We start from the raw sequence: 18,018 nt of genomic DNA, 5'->3' as shown, positions 1-18,018 counted from the left end.
CCTGTGTTCTGCATATGTAATGCCAACAGACCCTGATCATTGGCAGGCGGGATCAAACCAGGGGACCTCTGGAGCTTAGTGCATGAGCCAAAAGCCAACTGGCTGTTAGCTAAGGCTGTAGAGTAGACTCATTTAACTCTCTCTCAAAGTGGTATTGGTGCCACTAGATGGGACAGAACACCACACCCCGAATGTGTGTGGGTTACACATGCCCTTGGAAGGTGAAGAAACTGAGGAGTGTCTCTGGGAGACAAAGAGGTTAGGGGGAAAGTGTATAGGAGATCAAGATGTTTGATGGTGGTTTGTACAAGGTAGATAAATTGGGGAATTGTAATCAAGGAGCATCTATGGAAGATGAAAGGATTCAAGGGAGGTCTGTAGGAAGTGAACAAATTAAGGAGAGGATTTATGGTAGATGAAGAAGGTAAGAGTAGTCTGTAGGAGATGGAGTGATCAAGAGGGGTATGGAAGATGAAAAGGGTAATTGTGATGGAACATACAAGCCCGCACTGGACAACAAGTGGTTAAGGAAGTGCTCTGGGCTCTGCAAGCCCTGCCCTGGTCACACCTGCCAGGCATGCACTGGTTGGTGGAGGAATCAAAAGGGAAGCAGAACAGCTCACTTGTGGGCAGACATGAGAAGAAAACAGACCTTCAACCCTCAGCTCCTGAGAAAAGGGCCAAGGGAAGGCAGGATCTTCCCTGACAACAACTGCCTGAAGGTTCCTCCCTGAGGGAAGGAAGAGCTTGATCCTTATATATCCTGAAAAGGAGGCATTCCCCTCCATCTCTTGTTAACGCAGTTTGTTTGTGTTAATTCCCCTTGCTTTTTGTTTTTGGACCAATCTGGAAGGGGAGAGACTTGGAAGTGACCTGGTTGGAGGGCCAAGTCACAGGAAGAGGCAGGCTACCGCAGACACAGAGCAGCCAATGGCAGCAGACCCCTGTGGAGAGAGAGTTGCCATGCCTTGCCATGAAGCAGTGCCAGTGGGGAGCTGACCCTTTCATAACTGATGGAGAATGTGGGCATCCTTCCCACCCCTGGACAGGAGGGAGAACTGACTGACCTGACCCAGACAGTCAGACATCCTCAACCTATATATGTGGGTTGGTAGATCAGGCAACATGGACCTAAAGTGTCTTCTCAAATGGATGATCAAGAACTAGAAGCAACAACAGTAGCAACAACTCCTGCAGCAAATAGGTGCCCAGCAGTAGCAGCTAGTCCAGGACTTAGAGGCAAAATAGCAAGAACAGCCATAAAGACTGATCCAACAGAGAGTGGTCTTGATGCAGCCTCAAGGTATCCCTGGGGCTTCCCCTCCAGGAGCTATAGGCCTGGGTCTAGTGGCCCCACTATGCCAGTGAAACTCAAAGATGGGCCTTAAGGACAACCTTCCTGATAACATTTAAACAAGTGATGACGGCAGTCCAATAGCCACCTGACCAGTGGGCCACCCTGTTGATACCTTTCCTGATGTGACCAATGCAGGCTGCATATTGGGGGCTGGATACAGTATCTGCCCAAGACTATGCACAGGTGAAATTGGCCTTACTTGACTACTTTGACATCACAGACGAAACCTTCCAACAGATGTTCTGTGGTGAGAAATACCCCTGGGGATCCCGGCCTTGTGTGGTTGCCCAGAAATTAAGAGGGCTATGTTGGAGGTTACCAAAGCTGGAGACTTAAACTGGAGTTGAGGTGGCTGAGCTTATTGTGGTGAAGCAGTTTGTCCATATACTTCCAGCTGGTTGTGGGGCAGAGGCAGGCAAACTTTTTGGCCTGAGGGCCACATCTGGGTATGGAAATTGTATGGCAGGCCATGAATGCTCATGAAATTGGGGGTTGGGGTGCAGGAGGGGGTGAGGGTGCTGGCTGGGGGAGCGGGCTCTGGGGTGGGGCCAGAAATGAGGAGTTCATGGTGTGTGAGGGGGCTCCGGGCTGGGGCAGGGTGTTGGGGCGTGAGGGTGGGTGGGTGAGGGCTCCATCTGGGTGCGTGGGCTCTGGGGTGAGGCTGGGGATGGGAGGTTTGGAGTGCAGGAGGGTGCTCTGCGCTGGGATGGAGGGTTCGGAGGGTTGGAGGGGGATCAGGGCTCGGGTTGGGGCATGGGGGGTGGGAGCTCAGGAGTGCTGGCTCTGGGCTGCGCTTACCTCAAGCAGCTCCTGGAAGTGGTGGCATGTCCTCCCTTTGGCTCCTATGCGGAGGCGCGGCCAGGTGGTTCTGTGCACTGCCCCATCTGCAGGTGCCACCCATGCAACTCCCATGGGCCATGGTTCCTTGGCCATGGGAGATGCAGAGGCAGTGCTTGGGGCAGGGGCAGTGTGTGGAGCCCCCTGGCTGCCCCTACACATAGGAGCCAGAGCGGGGGACATGCCACTGCTTCCAGGAGCCACGCGGAGCCAAGGAACACGTGGAGCGAGGCTAGCTCTTGACCCCTTTCCCTAGCTGGAGTGCCCCAGACCCTGCTCCCTGGCTGGAGCTCAAGAGCCAGATTAAAACATCTGAAGGGCCAGATGCAGCTCCCAGGCCGTAGTTTTCCCACCCTTGTTGTAGGGACTGAGTGCTCAAAAACTGGCCAGAGTCCCTTGCCAACACAGACCAGCTGATGGATAATTATTTAGCAGTGGAGATGGCTCCAACTATCTCACACGAGAACTGCCTGAGGCCAAAGGGGCCTCTTGATTGAACAGAGAGCCCAGGGGAGCCAGCAATCAGACAGGGTGGACTCAAAAGTACCAGCCTCCAAGGAGACCAACAAGCTGCTGAACGCTGGACTGGGCTGTTGTGGGAAATCCCAGTATCTGAGGCCCCAGCCTGGACAAAGACCCTGGGAACCCCTGGGAAGCCCTCCATTGGAAAGCCAGTAAGGGAGAGCAGACAAGTCAGATAGGGAAGGCTCAGGCCCAGCAGCCACTCAGCTGGCAGCAGGGGCTTGTTTTTCATGTGGGCACTAGGGTGACCAGATGTTCCAGTTTTATAGGGACAATCCCGATATTTGGGGCTTTTTCCTATATAGGTGCCTATTACCACCTTTGCTACCTGGTTATCCTAGTGGGCACCCAGCTCACAGGTAATGTGAGTGCCTGTATATGGTGTGTGTGGACAGGGGTGGATGGCAGAAAGCCATGCCTGTAAGTGAACTCCAGCTAAAGCAATGGTCCCTGTGCAGATAAATGGAACTGAGGTAATGGGGCTGGGGAATTCTGGGTGTGGGAAGACCCTAGTCCAGGACAACTTCATCCCAAACCCTGAGGTCCCCTGGAGAAACTCTTCCTATGATGTATCCATGGAGACGTTAAACCCTATCCCAGTGCACATGTGCAGTTGACTGTAGAGAAAACACAAAGTCCCTTGCAGAGGGGCTGGTTTTGATACTAACCTACTGCATTATCTTGGATCAGGATTGGAAGTATTTCTCTAAGGTATTGATAGGGTTTAAACCAACTCCAGACACCCCAGATGGAGTAGCTCAGGGGATTCTGGGAGATGGGAGCCCAAAACCTGAAATGCTGGCAGGTGTAGATGTGGAGCTGAACCCTGGAAAGGGGGGACCTGGCCCAAGGGAAGCTCCTTCAGAAGGACCTTCTAACAACAAAGCAATATTGTCCCCCCCTACAGGAGAGAGGATGAAATCTTAATCCAGATTTAATGATAAACTGTCTGTGGTTAACAGGAAAGTGATAGACCCACAGCGAGCAGAGCGGTACCCCCAGTTTGAGCTCCAGACAGAGTGACTGTACCAGTTGGAGAAAGACCAAATGATGGAGGAAGTTCGGTTGCAGCTCGTTGTTTCATAGTGTCGTAGGCACAAAGTCACACAACTGGCTCTGTGGGCCATGTCAGTCATGGGAAGACCCTGGCCAGGATTTTGGATCACTTCTTTGGCCAGGATTTTGGATCACTTCTTTGGCCAATAATTCACCAGGAAGCTAGATTTTTACAGCTCCTGTCCCAAGTGACAACTCTTAGGACCTGAGGCAGGGACAAAAGTCATTCTGGTCCCACTCCCCATAGTCAATGTTCAATTTGAAAGGATCAGAATGGACCTTATTGGATCCTTGGAAAAAAGTACAGCTGGGCACAAACACACATTAGTGATAGTTGATTAAGTTACCCTCTATCCTGAGACAACCTCGCTGTGCAACACCAATGCAAAGACTATTGCCCCAGAACTGCTAAAAGTCTTTGCCAGAGTAGCAGTATCTAAGGAGATCCTCACTGATCAAAGCACCAACTTTACATCTTGGCTACCGAAAAGGTATGCAATCTTCCAAAAATAAAGATATTACATATGTCTGTCTATCATCCACAAATGGATGGTCTGGTTGAACGGTTCAACAAGATCCTGAAAAGAATGTTTAAAAAGTTTGTTGCTGAGTACCTCTGTCATTTCAGTCAGCTGATCCCTTCCCTGTTGTTTGCTATTTGAGAAGTCCCCCAATCATCTATTGGATTCTCCTTTTTTGAACTCTTATATGGGAGACAACCCCAGGGAATTCTTGATCTGGTCCAAGAGATGTGGGAAGGACAGGCTCCTAGGATGGAAAATGTTGTACAATGTGTACTGAAACTCTAGGAGAGGCTTGAATCCCTAGGGGCTTTTGCCAAAGAAAACCTCCTGAGTGCTCAGTGGACCCAGGAGAAAGCCTACAACCAAGGGTGCATATGCACAAATTTAAGTTGAGTGATCAGGTACTATTTCAACTCCCAAGTACAGAATCCAAGTTATTTGCTAAATGGCAAGGACCATATGAAGTAGTATGCAAAGTTGGGCCAGTTAATCAGGCAGTTAATCAGGCAGCCCGATAAGAGGAAGCTTATCCAGGTCTACAATGTTAACCTTCTGAAGTCATGGAATGAGCAATAGAGCTTATTTATCATGCCTTATCCCCCCGAGCCAGAACTGGGGCTCCAAGTGCTCAACCTTGACCTTGACCTTTTGCAGATGGGGAACACTTCCACCCAGAACAGAGGGACCCAGTGACAAGCCTGGTAAAGACCTTCTCAACGGTGTTTGTCTCCTGGCCAGAGCAGACTCATCTCATGCACCACCATATCCAAACAGAACTTAGGCAACTTGTCCAGGAGAATCCATGGCTACTCCCAAAAAAATGCAGGATGCCATGAAGCAAGAGGTCTAGGCAATGTTGGAGCTGGGGTCATTTAAGAATCCTGCAGTGAAGCCCAGGTGTATTGGTCCCAAAACTGGACAGTAGTATTCAGGTTTGCATAGACTTCAGAAAGTTTGATGCTGTTTACAAATTTGATGCTTATTCCATGCCCCAAGTAGAAGAGCTATTAGACTGGCTAGGTGAGGCCTGATATATCACCACATTAGACTTAACGAAGGCATACTAGCAGATCCCACTCACGCTGGAGCACAGGAGAAAACTGCCTTTGCCACACCATTTGGCCTCTATCAAATTAGAACTCTGCCCTTTGGCCTCATTGGTGCCCCAGCAATATTACAGTGTCTCATGGATCAGGTTCTTCAACCACATGGCTCATATGCAATAGACTATTTAGGTGATATCGTCATCTACAAAGAGGAACAACAAACACAAGTCAACACTGTACCAACTCCCTACAGGGGGTTGCGATAACGGCAAATTTATCAAAGTGCAAATTTGAGTAAAAAGACCATCTACCTGGGATATGCTTTTGAGAAGGGCCAAGTCCAGCCCCTCATAGACAAATCCAGGCCCTCAAAACATACTCACACTCAGTCATGAAGCAGTAAGTCCAAAGGCTAGTACTGCTAATTTGTGCCAGGGTTTTTGATGACAGCAGCCTCCTCTCAGACCTCATAAAGGACAGTAGTTCCGAGAAGGTGCACTGGTCTGAGGCCTGAGAAAAGGCCTTTAAGAAATTGAAAGAGCTCTTGTGTAAAGAGCTTGTCCCCTTCAGTCCTGACTTCTCAAAAGAGTTCATTTTACAAATTGATGCCTCAGAAGTGGGACTAGGTGCAGTACTGTCCCAGGAGACAAATGGAAAGGAATACCCTGTACTCTATTTGAGCTGCAAACTGTCCCATTGAGAGCAGCTCTATTCCGTGATAGGAAAGAAAGGTATTACCTCCTGGGAAATCCATTCAAGCTCATCACCAATCATGCTCCATTAATGTAGTTAAATGCCATGAAGGACACAACCCCCCAGGTTATGTGCTGGTGACTGAGAGGGTGTGCGAGTGATGGGGTTTACAAACCCCACACTGGACAACAAGAGGGTTAAGGAGTAGCTCTGGGCTCAGTCTGCCACACCACACTACGCCTGCAAGGAGAAGGAGTTAAAAGAGAAGCAGAACTCACTTGTGAGCAGATATAGGAAGAGAACAGAACTTCAACCCTCAGTTCCTGAGGAAAGGGCTGAAGGAAGGCAGGATCTTCCTTGATAGCAAATGCCTGAGGTAAGGGAGGGCCTGATCTTGGTATACCCTGAAAGGGAGGCATTCCCCTCCCTCTCTTGCTAAGAGTTTGTTTGTGTTGATTCCCTTTCCTTTTTGTTATGGACACACCTGGAAGGGAAGAGACTTGGAAGTGACCTGGCCAGAGGGCAAGTCATAGGAAGAGATAGGACACCACAGACCTGGAACAGCCAGTGGAGGGGGAGCTACCATGCCTGGCCACGAGGAGGCACCAGTGGTGAGCTGACCTCCTCACATAATAGAAAATAAAGAAATTCTCCAGTTTCTGTGAGAGATGGGGGGTTGTGGGGAGGTCTGTAGAACATGGAAAGGTGATGGAACAGCTTCTGTGTGAGAGGAAGAGGTGGTGAGATTAGAGTTTGCTTGGGAAATATGGGAGATTGGAGTGGGGCCTGTGGGAGAGGTTGAAGTTGGTGGAGGGGACATGGAAAGGTTGTGAAGTGACATCTGTGAGAGACTAAGAGGCTAGCAGTTGGGGGAGACTGGAGTTTTTTGAATGTGTAGAAATGTTGTGAGAAATTGCTCTTTCTTGTGTGTCTGCTCCACTCTGCATAGCACTATGCCATTGTGTGTTTGGTTTGTTTGATTTTAGCAGCCCTTTAAGTCGAAAATAACAGCTTCATCGTGTGGACGGGTGCAGGGTTAAATCGATCTAATTCTGCTAAATTCGACCTACACTTGTAGTGTAGACCAGAGCTAAGAGCAAGATGAAAATGACTTTCAGAAATGCAGCTGTTATAGTACAGTCTGATCCTGCTTTGAATGAGGGAAGGTTAATTGTTTCTTTGATTTATTATTATTAACCCCTTTTCCTCTTCTAGCCAATGAGACAGAGCAACTCAGCACCAGCCACTGTATGTGAGCTCACATCACAGAATGGAAGGAGGGGGGCAGGATTTTCAAAACTGGGTGTCTAAGCTGGGCTGCTAAGTCCATATTTAGGCAATGGACTGATTTTCAATAGTGTTGTATACCCAGCTGCTCCGGGTGACCCCAGTACTATTTCAGAAAGCATGACTGAGCCTTAATGGAAGAAAATCTCAGAACCGCTGCTCGAAGCTAAATTGGAAACACTTTTATCATGTCTACACTAGCACTTACACCATTTTCTGAAATGGTTCAAAGAAAAAGGTTGTTGAAAACCACTTTCATCCAAGGGTCCATTTCCTAGTGCATTCAAGGTTTACATATCTGAAAGGCAAAAGAGGTCTTTTGCAAGCCACTTCCTCATCCCAGGCTAGCAAGTACTCACCAACTTGCTCTTCTTACAGTTTCCTCATAGGAAGAATTCTCCCTGTTGAGTTCAGCATTGTTCTCCACTTCCTGGGTTCACATACATGCCAATCTCTTCAGTGAATCTCTGTCATGGTGTCGCCAGGAGGGCTTTGGCTTCCTCGACCACGGGATGCTATTTGAGGAAGGACTGCTAGGAACAGATGGCGTTCACCTTTCGAAGAGGGGAAAGGCCTTATTTGCGCACAGACTGGCTAACCTAGTAAGGAGGGCTTTAAACTAGGTTCGACAGGGACAGGTGAGAAAAGCCTACAGGTAAGTGGGGAACAAGACCTGGGAGATGGGTTGGAAACAGGAGGCAGCACAGGCTATAATGGCAGAGAGGAAGGAGGGTCAGGGCAAAGCTGGGAGGCAAGATCAAACCAGTATCTTAGATGCCTATATACAAATGCAAGAAGTATGGGTAATAAGCAGGAAGAACTGGAAGTGCTAATAAATAAATACAACTATGACATTATTGGCATTACTGAAACTTGGTGGGATAATACACACGACTGGAATGTTGGTGTGGATGGGTATAGTTTGCTCAGGAAGGATAGACAGGGGAAAAAGGGAGGAGGTGTTGCCTTATATATTAAAAATGTACACACTTGGACTGAGGTGGAGATGGACATAGGAGACGGAAGGGTGGAGAGTCTCTGGGTTAGGCTAAAAGGGGTAAAAAACACAGGTGATGTCGTGCTGGGAGTCTACTACAGGCCACCTAATCAGGCGGAAGAGGTGGATGAGGCTTTTTTCAAACAACTAACAAAATCATCCAAAGCCCAAGATTTGGTGGTGATGGGGGACTTCAACTATCCAGATATATGTTGGGAAAATAACACCGTGGGGCACAGACTATCCAATAAGTTCCTGGACTGCATTGCAGACAACTTTTTATTTCAGAAAGTTGAAAAAGCTACTAGGGGGGAAGCTGTTCTAGACTTGATTTTAACAAATAGGGAGGAACTTGTTGAGAATTTGAAAGTAGAAGGAAGCTTGGGTGAAAGTGATCATGAAATCATAGAATTTGCAATTCTAAGGAAGGGTAGAAGGGAGTACAGCAGAATAGAGACAATGGATTTCAGGAAGGCGGATTTTGGTAAGCTCAGAGAGCTGATAGGCAAGGTCCCATGGGAATTAAGACTGAGGGGAAAAACAACTGAGGAAAGTTGGCAGTTTTTCAAAGGGACACTATTAAGGGCCCAAAAGCAAGTTATTCCGATGGTTAGGAAAGATAGAAAATGTGGCAAAAGACCACCTTGGCTTACCCTTGAGATCTTGGGTGACCTACAAAATAAAAAGGCGTTATATAAAAAATGGAAACTAGGTCAGATCACGAAGGATGAATATAGGCAAATAACACAGGAATGCAGAGGCAAGATTAGAAAAGCAAAGGCACAAAATGAACTCAAACTAGCTATGGGAATAAAGGGAAACAAGAAGACTTTTTATCAATACATTAGAAGCAAGAGGAAGACTAAGGACAGGGTAGGCCCACTGCTCAATGAGGAGGGGGAAACAGTAACGGGAGACTTGGAAATGGCAGAGATGCTTAATGACTTCTTTGTTTCGGTCTTCACTGAGAAGTCTGAAGGAATGTCTAGTGTAGTGAATGCTTACGGGAAGAGGGTAGGTTTAGAAGAGAAAATAAGGAAAGAGCAAGTAAAAAATCACTTAGAAAAGTTAGATGCCTGCAAGTCACCAGGGCCTGATGAAATGCATCCTAGAATACTCAAGGAGATAATAGAAGAGGTATCTGAGCCTCTAGCTATTATCTTTGGGAAATCATGGGAGACGGGGGAGATTCCAGAAGACTGGAAGGGGGCAAATATAGTGCCCATCTATAAAAAGGGAAATAAAAACAACCCAGGAAACTACAGACCAGTTAGTTTAACTTCTGTGCCAGGGAAGATAATGGAGCAGGTAATCAAAGAAATCATCTGCAAACACTTGGAAGGTGGTAAGGTGATAGGGAATAGCCAGCATGGATTTGTAAAGAACAAATCGTGTCAAACTAATCTGATAGCGTTCTTTGATAGGATAACGAGCCTTGTGGATAAGGGAGAAGCGGTGGATGTGATATACCTAGACTTTAGTAAGGCATTTGATGCAGTCTCGCATGATATTCTTATAGATAAACTAGGAAAGTACAATTTAGATGGGGCTACTATAAGGTGGGTGCGTAACTGGCTGGATAACCGTACTCAGAGAGTAGTTGTTAATGGCTCCCAATCCTGCTGGAAAGGTATAACAAGTGGGGTTCCGCAGGGGTCTGTTTTGGGACCGGTTCTGTTCAATATCTTCATCAACGATTTAGATGTTGGCATAGAAAGTACGCTTATTAAGTTTGCGGACGATACCAAACTGGGAGGGATTGCAACTGCTTTGGAGGACAGGGTCAAAATTCAAAATGATCTGGACAAATTGGAGAAATGGTCTGAGGTAAACAGGATGAAGTTCAATAAAGATAAATGCAAAGTGCTCCACTTAGGAAGGAACAATCAGTTTCACACATACAGAATGGGAAGAGACTGTCTAGGAAGGAGTATGGCAGAAAGAGACCTAGGGGTCATAGTGGACCACAAGCTTAATATGAGTCAACAGTGTGATACTGTTGCAAAAAAAAGCAAACATGATTCTGGGATGCGTTAACAGGTGTGTTGTAAACAAGACACGAGAAGTCATTCTTCCGCTTTACTCTGCGCTGGTTAGGCCTCAACTGGAGTATTGTGTCCAGTTCTGGGCACCACATTTCAAGAAAGATGTGGAGAAATTGGAGAGGGTCCAGAGAAGAGCAACAAGAATGATTAAAGGTCTTGAGAACATGACCTATGAAGGAAGGCTGAAGGAATTGGGTTTGTTTAGTTTGGAAAAGAGAAGACTGAGAGGGGACATGATAGCAGTTTTCAGGTATCTAAAAGGGTGTCATCAGGAGGAGGGAGAAAACTTGTTCACCTTAGCCTCCAATGATAGAACAAGAAGCAATGGGCTTAAACTGCAGCAAGGGAGATTTAGGTTGGACATTAGGAAAAAGTTCCTAACTGTCAGGGTAGTTAAACACTGGAATAGATTGCCTAGGGAAGTTGTGGAATCTCCATCTCTGGAGATATTTAAGAGTAGGTTAGATAAATGTCTATTAGGGATGGTCTAGACAGTATTTGGTCCTGCCATGAGGGCAGGGGACTGGACTCGATGACCTCTCGAGGTCCCTTCCAGTCCTAGAGTCTATGAGTCTATGAGTCTATGTAGTCATGACCCAAGGAGAACCTTTCTGAATGTTAAGAATGTTCGGCAGAGCTTCTGGAAAACACAAGGTTAATACGTACAGGGCTTGGAAATAAACTATACATGCCCATATACCATATCAGGACCTCTCTGAGAGCTGCTGTCTTGTTATTCAGAATCTCAGTTCTCATTTTAAAGAAAAGTCTCTAGTTGCAAAGAAAAGCTCACAAATGTGAACTGAGTGTAAAGGATGCATTGGTGTCTATGTGAATCTGCGAGATGTGAACTGTTCTGGTCATCTCAGAGAAGTGTTAACTCACATGCACAGCAATGATAATTTAAATGTCAGCATTGTTTACATTTCATTCATTGTGCAAGAAGGAAGGAGAGGGTCACAGATCTGCACAATTATTTTATTTTGGTTCCACAAGTAGGTGGCATTTAGGCGATACCACCACTTCTTTTGGAATATCTGTAGTCTACTGTGAGCAGTATCTCATTTTGGCACCTCACATGAGTGGAGCTTATTTTGTCGACAGAACTTACAAGAGTCTCGCTTTTTTTGGCTCTGTCTGATTCCAGATACTCTAGGTCTTTCTGCACCCAGGAGCAGTACTGATTCTGTCACTTCCCATTCATCCTTCTGTTAACAATCACCCTGGCCTCTGTGAGCTCCTGCCTGCACCAACATCCTCCACCTCTCTCTCTCCCCCACTTCTCCTGACAGGTGTATTTTCATGACTGCCATTCCCCCATCAAGCTGTCCACAGTGGGCTCCATGATATAAAAGGAAAACCCTTTGAACACCTAAAATTTCAGCCAACCATACTGCCTCCAAATTAGTCAAAGGCAACCAAGAGGTTAAAACGCATTTCAGAGTTTCTAGGCCAACCTGCCCAGGAATGATGATCAACCATACACTGTTAGGAAAGTATTAATGTAAAATACCAAAAAGGATATCACCTCCATTTTTGAATGCTTGTATCTTTCAGTTGCTTTGTCTGGTTTATTGATTTGCCTCAGTCTTCCAGAAAAATTCTATCCTGGCATAAGATCACAACACAAATACCTAGAAAGATAAATCACACCTGGGAAATTTCAGGCAGATTGGTTTATCTTTGGTGAAGTTATGTGCTGGGAGACAAACTGGGTTTATAATGAAAAGCTAGCCTCGTCATTAACTATGGAGAGACCAATGACTCTCCATAACCAATCAGTCACTTAGACTTCTTTATAGCATCCTTCATGCCAACATGCCTGAGTGGTTTATAGTCATTAAATTAGAGAATGCACCACACAATGGGCAAGGCTAGATCAATAAATCTTAAGACCTGATTCAGAATTATGCAAGGACTCTGAACAAGTAACCATGAGATGGAAAATGATTCCATTCACAGAGGGGACTAGAGGCATAAAACTGAACCAAGGCAAGACTAGGGTGATGCTGGCAGGAAGAGAGAAGCATTTAAAAGAACTTACCCTCTATAACATCCCCCAACTAGCCACGGCATCTGCCCTCAGACGGATGTTGATTTGCAGCCTTGTGGTCCTTTTGAATTTCTCAGTACTATTAGATGACCAAATAGTCAAGCAGAAAAAAAATGCCCACTTCTATCTATGACTGGCCAGGAGATTAAACTTCATACTGTCAGGAACACACCTGATCACAGTGACCCACTCATTCATGACCTCTAGGCTTGATTATTGCAGTGTGTCATATCTAAGAGTGAAACCATATGTTCTAACTGGTCCAAAATACAGTGGTCCATCTGCTTAGCATCACTGTGCTAATGTCTCCCCTGTGCTCTGCTCTCTGCATTGATTCCCCATTAAATCCAGAGTCCAATTCAAAGTCTCTGTCCGGATGTTCAAAGCCTTCCATTGAATTGGCCAAAGATCTCTCTCCCTTCCTGACCACAGCCTCTCACAAAAGCTGCCATGAAACTGCAAACTAATGAGGGAGGGTCATGGGTTTGGGGGACAAAACTTTCACAGGAGCTGACCTAGACTATGGAACTCATGAACAGATGATATAATGATCATAGGCCTCACTACATTCAGAAATAAGTGCAAAAGATCATTCTTCAATTTAACTTTCCCTCCATAATTACTTCATACGCTCTCTCTCTCTGACAGACACACACACACTTTATGAACTATTCAAGCTTAAGTACTTAGGATGTGCTCAGATTTTATGGTGATGGAGTCCAGATGGATAGAGATTGTTGTGCCATGCACATGCACCGTATTCTCTGAATTGGATCCGAAAATACTGCCCAGGAGTGCAAAGGTTTAGAGGAGATTCAGGTTATGAAAAGCAGGAGGGTCCTTAGAGGGTGAAACCTCAGTGGCAGAGCAGACTCCACAAGCATGATGGATAAAAGCCCACATGAGGCTTTGGTATGTGAGCAAGGACAAGCTGACAGTTGCCCCTCAGGAATCCAGTGGAGGGCCTTCACTTTTGCAGGAGTCATGGAGCAGTTGGACCTGAACTGTTCCATAGTGCCAATGTGCACTATTAAACAGCTGCCATGCTGTATCCTGAAGTGGGCGTACTTGGCTGTAATAGGTGTATAAAGTTTGTAAGTCACTTTGGGATGAAAGGGGCTATATAATAACTAGGGGCCTACCAAATTCACGGTCCATTTTGGTCAATGTAATGGTTATAGGATTTTAAAAATCATAAAATTCTTTATTTCAACTATTTAAATCTGAAATTTCACAGTGTTGTAATTGTAGGGGTCCTGACCCAAAAGGGAGTTATCAGGGGATTGCAAGGTTATTGTAGGGCGAGTTGCAGTGCTGCTACCATTACTTTTGTGCTGCTGCTACTGGCGACACTGCCTTCAGAGCAGGGCAGCTGAAGAGTAGCAGCTGCTGGCTGGGAGCCCATCTGAAGGCAGACCCACCGCCAGCAGCAGCTCAGAAGTAAGGATGGCATGGTATGGTATTGCCATCCTTACTTCTGTGCTGCCTGCAGAGCTGGACCCTCAGTCAGCAGCCACCATTCTCTGGCTACCCAGCTCTGAAGGCAGCAGTGCAGAAGTAAGGGTGGCATGGTATGGTATTGCCACCCTTACTTCTGTGCTGCTGCTGGTGGAGCAGCCAGCCAACAGCAGTCGCTCTCCAGCCCCACAGCTCTGAAGGCAGTGCAGAAGGGTGGAAATACCACAACTCCCTTTCAATAACCTTGTGACCTCTTGCAACTGCCTATTGGGTCAGGACCCCCAATTTGAGAAAAGCTGGTCTCCCCCGTGAAATCTGTATAGTATAGGGTAAAAGCACACAAAAGACCATATTTCATGGGGACAGACCAGTTTTCACGGTCCATGACACGTTTTTCTGGGCCGTGAATTTGGTAGGGCCATAATAATAAAGGTTAACCATTATCCTCATGACTGACAGAAGGGGCATATTTTAAAACAAAGAGACTTATTTTTAAGTGGACAGAGATGCTTCAGACTCACCTGCCCTTCATATGCGCGCTCTCTCTCTCTCTCTTTCTCTTTCTCTCTCTCCCCTTCTCTCTTTTGAAGCAGGTTTAAGTCCATCTACTTTTATATTTTCAAACAAAACTCATAAAAGGACTATAAATATCATAACTTGCGAAATGAAAGCTGTTTTCTTCCCCTCCCATGAGACTCCTGCCTGAGAGACAGACAGAGAGAGTTCATTTCTTTGAAGAATCCCTCCTCTGTTAAAGTAAAGCTGCTATCTAAGAGCAGTCTTCAGGGTTTTGTTCTTGTCATCATCTTGACCTGGGTTTGTACTTGCTCCTTTCTGTATTGCTTGTGGAAATGAAAAGGGTGTGGTATTGGAGGAAGCCGGGGAAGAGGATTTGGCTATCACTGGCAGGGCAGAAGTCCATGTTTGGAACAGGGATGTACTTTGGGATCATAAAAGGTTACCTGTCCAAACCACCAGCAAAAATATTAGGGACATAGGAACTTGCCATACTGGATGAGACCCAAGGTTCATCTAATTCAGTATCCTGTGCCTGACAGTGGCCTGTACCAGATGCTTCAGAGGAAGGAGTAGGAAATGCTGAAGTGTGAAGTTATTCCTTTCCTATCCAGAAGGGTCTTTCTTCCTAGTCTCCATGGGTTAGAGTTTGGTTCATGCCCTGAAGCATGAGTGTTAATATCTCTTCCAAATTTTGTTATCCTGTCCTGTCTCGTGTAACTGTAGAGGTTCTTAGCATTGTCCATGTAAATGTCCAACCCAGCGCTGTGATAGTATGGATAGATGTTGTCCATTGACAGTCAGTGATGGATCCCAGCCTTCACTGAAGAGATTGGCATGTATGTGAACCCAGGAAGTGGAGAACAATGCTGAACTCAACAGGGAGAATTCTTCCTATGAGGAAACTGTAAGAAGAGCAAGTTGGTGAGTACTTGCTAGCCTGGGATGAGGAGGTGGCTTGCAAAAGACCTCTTTTGCCTTTCAGATATGTAAACCTTGAATGCACTAGGAAATGGACCCTTGGATGAAAGTGGTTTTCAACAACCTTTTTCTTTGAACCATTTCAGAAAATGGTGTAAGTGCTAGTGTAGACATGATAAAAGTGTTTCCAATTTAGCTTCGAGAAGCGGTTCTGAGATTTTCTTCCATTAAGGCTCAGTCATGCTTTCTGAAATAGTACTGGGGTCACCCGGAGCAGCTGGGTATACAACACTATTGAAAATCAGTCCATTGCCTAAATATGGACTTAGGAGCCCAGCTTAGACACCCAGTTTTGAAAATCCTGCCCCCATCCCTCCATTCTGTGATGTGAGCTCACATACAGTGGCTGGTGCTGAGTTGCTCTGTCTCATTGGCTAGAAGAGGAAAAGGGGTTAATAATAATAAATCAAAGAAACAAGCAACCTTCCCTCATTCAAAGCAGGATCAGACTGTACTATAACAGCTGCATTTCTGAAAGTCATTTTCATCTTGCTCTTAGCTCTGGTCTACACTACAAGTGTAGGTCGAATTTAGCAGAATTAGATCAATTTAACCCTGCACCCGTCCACACGATGAAGCTGTTATTTTCGACTTAAAGGGCTGCTAAAATCGATTTCGGTACTCCTCCCCCGATGAGGTGATTAGCACTGAAATTAACCTTGCCGGGTCGAATTTGGGGTAGTGTGGTTGCAATTTGACAGTATTGGCCTCTGGAAGCTATCCCAGAGTGCTCAATTGTGACCGCTCTGGACAGCACTCTCAACTCCGATGCACTGGCCAGGTAGACAGGAAAAGGCCTGTGAACTTTTGAATCTCATTTCCTGTTTGGCCAGCGTGGTGATCTGCAGGTGAGTGCAGATCTCATCAGCAGAGGTGACCATGATGGAGTCCCAGAATCGCAAAAGAGCTCCAGCATGGATTGAACGGGAGGTATGAGATCTGATCGCTGTATGGGGAGACAAATCCATGCTATCAGAACTCCATTCCAAAAGACAAAATCCCCAAACATTTGAAAAAATCTCAAAGGGCATGAAGGATAGAGGCTATAACAGGGACCTGCAGCAGTGCCACGTGAAACTTAAGGAGTTGAGGCAAGCCTACCAAAAAACCAGAGAGGCAAACAGCCGCTCCGGGTCAGAGCCCCAGACATGCCACTTCTATGATGAGCTGCATGCCATTCTAAGTGGAGCAGCCACCCCTACCCCACCCCTGTGCTTTGACTCTGTCAATGGAGTAGCACACAACAGGGATGCGGGTTCTGGAGACAAGGAAGATTATGAGGAGGAGGTGGAAGATAGCTCACAGCAAGGAAGCAGAGAAATCATTTTCCCCGACAGCCAGAAACTGTTTCTCACCCTGGACCTGGAGTCAGTACCCTCTGAACCTACCCAAGGCTGCCTCCCGGACCTGCCAGGTGGTCAAGGGACTTCTGGTGAGTGTACCTTTGTAAATATTATACATGGTTTAAAAACAAGCATGTTTAATGATTAATTTGCCCTGGCATTCACGGCCAGTACAGCTACTGGAAAAGTCTGTTAACGTGTCTGGGGATGGAGCAAAAATCCTCCAGGGACATCTCCATAAAGCTCTCCTGGATGTACTACCAAAGCTTTTGCAAAAGGTTTCTGGGGAGGGCAGCCTTATTCCATCCTCCATGGTAGGATACTTTACCACGCCAGGCCAGTAGCACATAGTCTGGAATCATTGCATAACAAAGCATGGCAGCATATGTTCCCAGTGTTTGCTGGCATTCAAACAGCATCCATTCTTTATCTCTCTGTGTTATCCTCAGGAGAGTGATATCATTCCTGGTCACCTGGTTGAAATAGGGTGATTTTATTAAGGGGACATTCAGAGGTGCCCATTCCTGCTGGGCTGTTTGCCTGTGGCTGAACATAAATGTTACCTGCTGTTAGCCACATGGTGGGGGGAGGGGTGAAGTGATCATCCCAGAGAATTGCGTGTGTATGTGGGAGAGGTTGAGTTGGGTTTGAGCTGCACATTAACCCGAAAACCACAGCCCCTCCTCCTTTTAAATTTAAATTAACCCAACGGCTGCTTGCTTTCAGAAATGAAGGTGCTGCTGTTTGAAACCATTCCCACATATTATGAAGGTTAAAGAAGCCAAAAGACTGTGTCTTACAATGGCAAATTCTGTTGCCCGGTCTGCGTGAAAGATCTCTCACACCAAAATGGCATACCCTCAATAAGAGTCAAAATGCGACTTTGTACGAAAGCACATGTGCTATGTAATGCAAGGTTTACTGTGAAAGAGTCTACCCATTGTTCTCTAAAATGTGTCTTTTAAACTACCACTCTCCCTTTTTTTCTCCACCAGCTGCAAATGTTTTAACGCTCACACTATCTTCTCCTTCCCAGAGACTAGCAAAGATTAGAAGGTGAAAAAATGCACTCACAATGAAATGTTCTCTGAGCTCATGCGGTCCTCCCATACTGAAAGAGCCCAGCAGAATGTGTGGAGGCAGACAATGTCAGAGTCCAGGAAAGCACAGTATGAACGCGAGGACAGGTGGTGGGCTGAAGATAATAAGTGGCGGGCTGAAGATGATAGGTGGCATCAGCTTGGTGACAGAAGGCAAGAAGCAATGCTGAGGCTACTGGAGGAACAAACTGATATGCTCCGGC

The sequence above is a fragment of the Gopherus flavomarginatus genome, chromosome 1, assembly GCF_025201925.1.
Source record: "Gopherus flavomarginatus isolate rGopFla2 chromosome 1, rGopFla2.mat.asm, whole genome shotgun sequence".
Lineage (NCBI taxonomy): Eukaryota > Metazoa > Chordata > Testudines > Testudinidae > Gopherus > Gopherus flavomarginatus.
The sequence above is the reverse complement of the archived record's forward strand: the minus strand, read 5'-3'. Positions refer to the sequence as shown.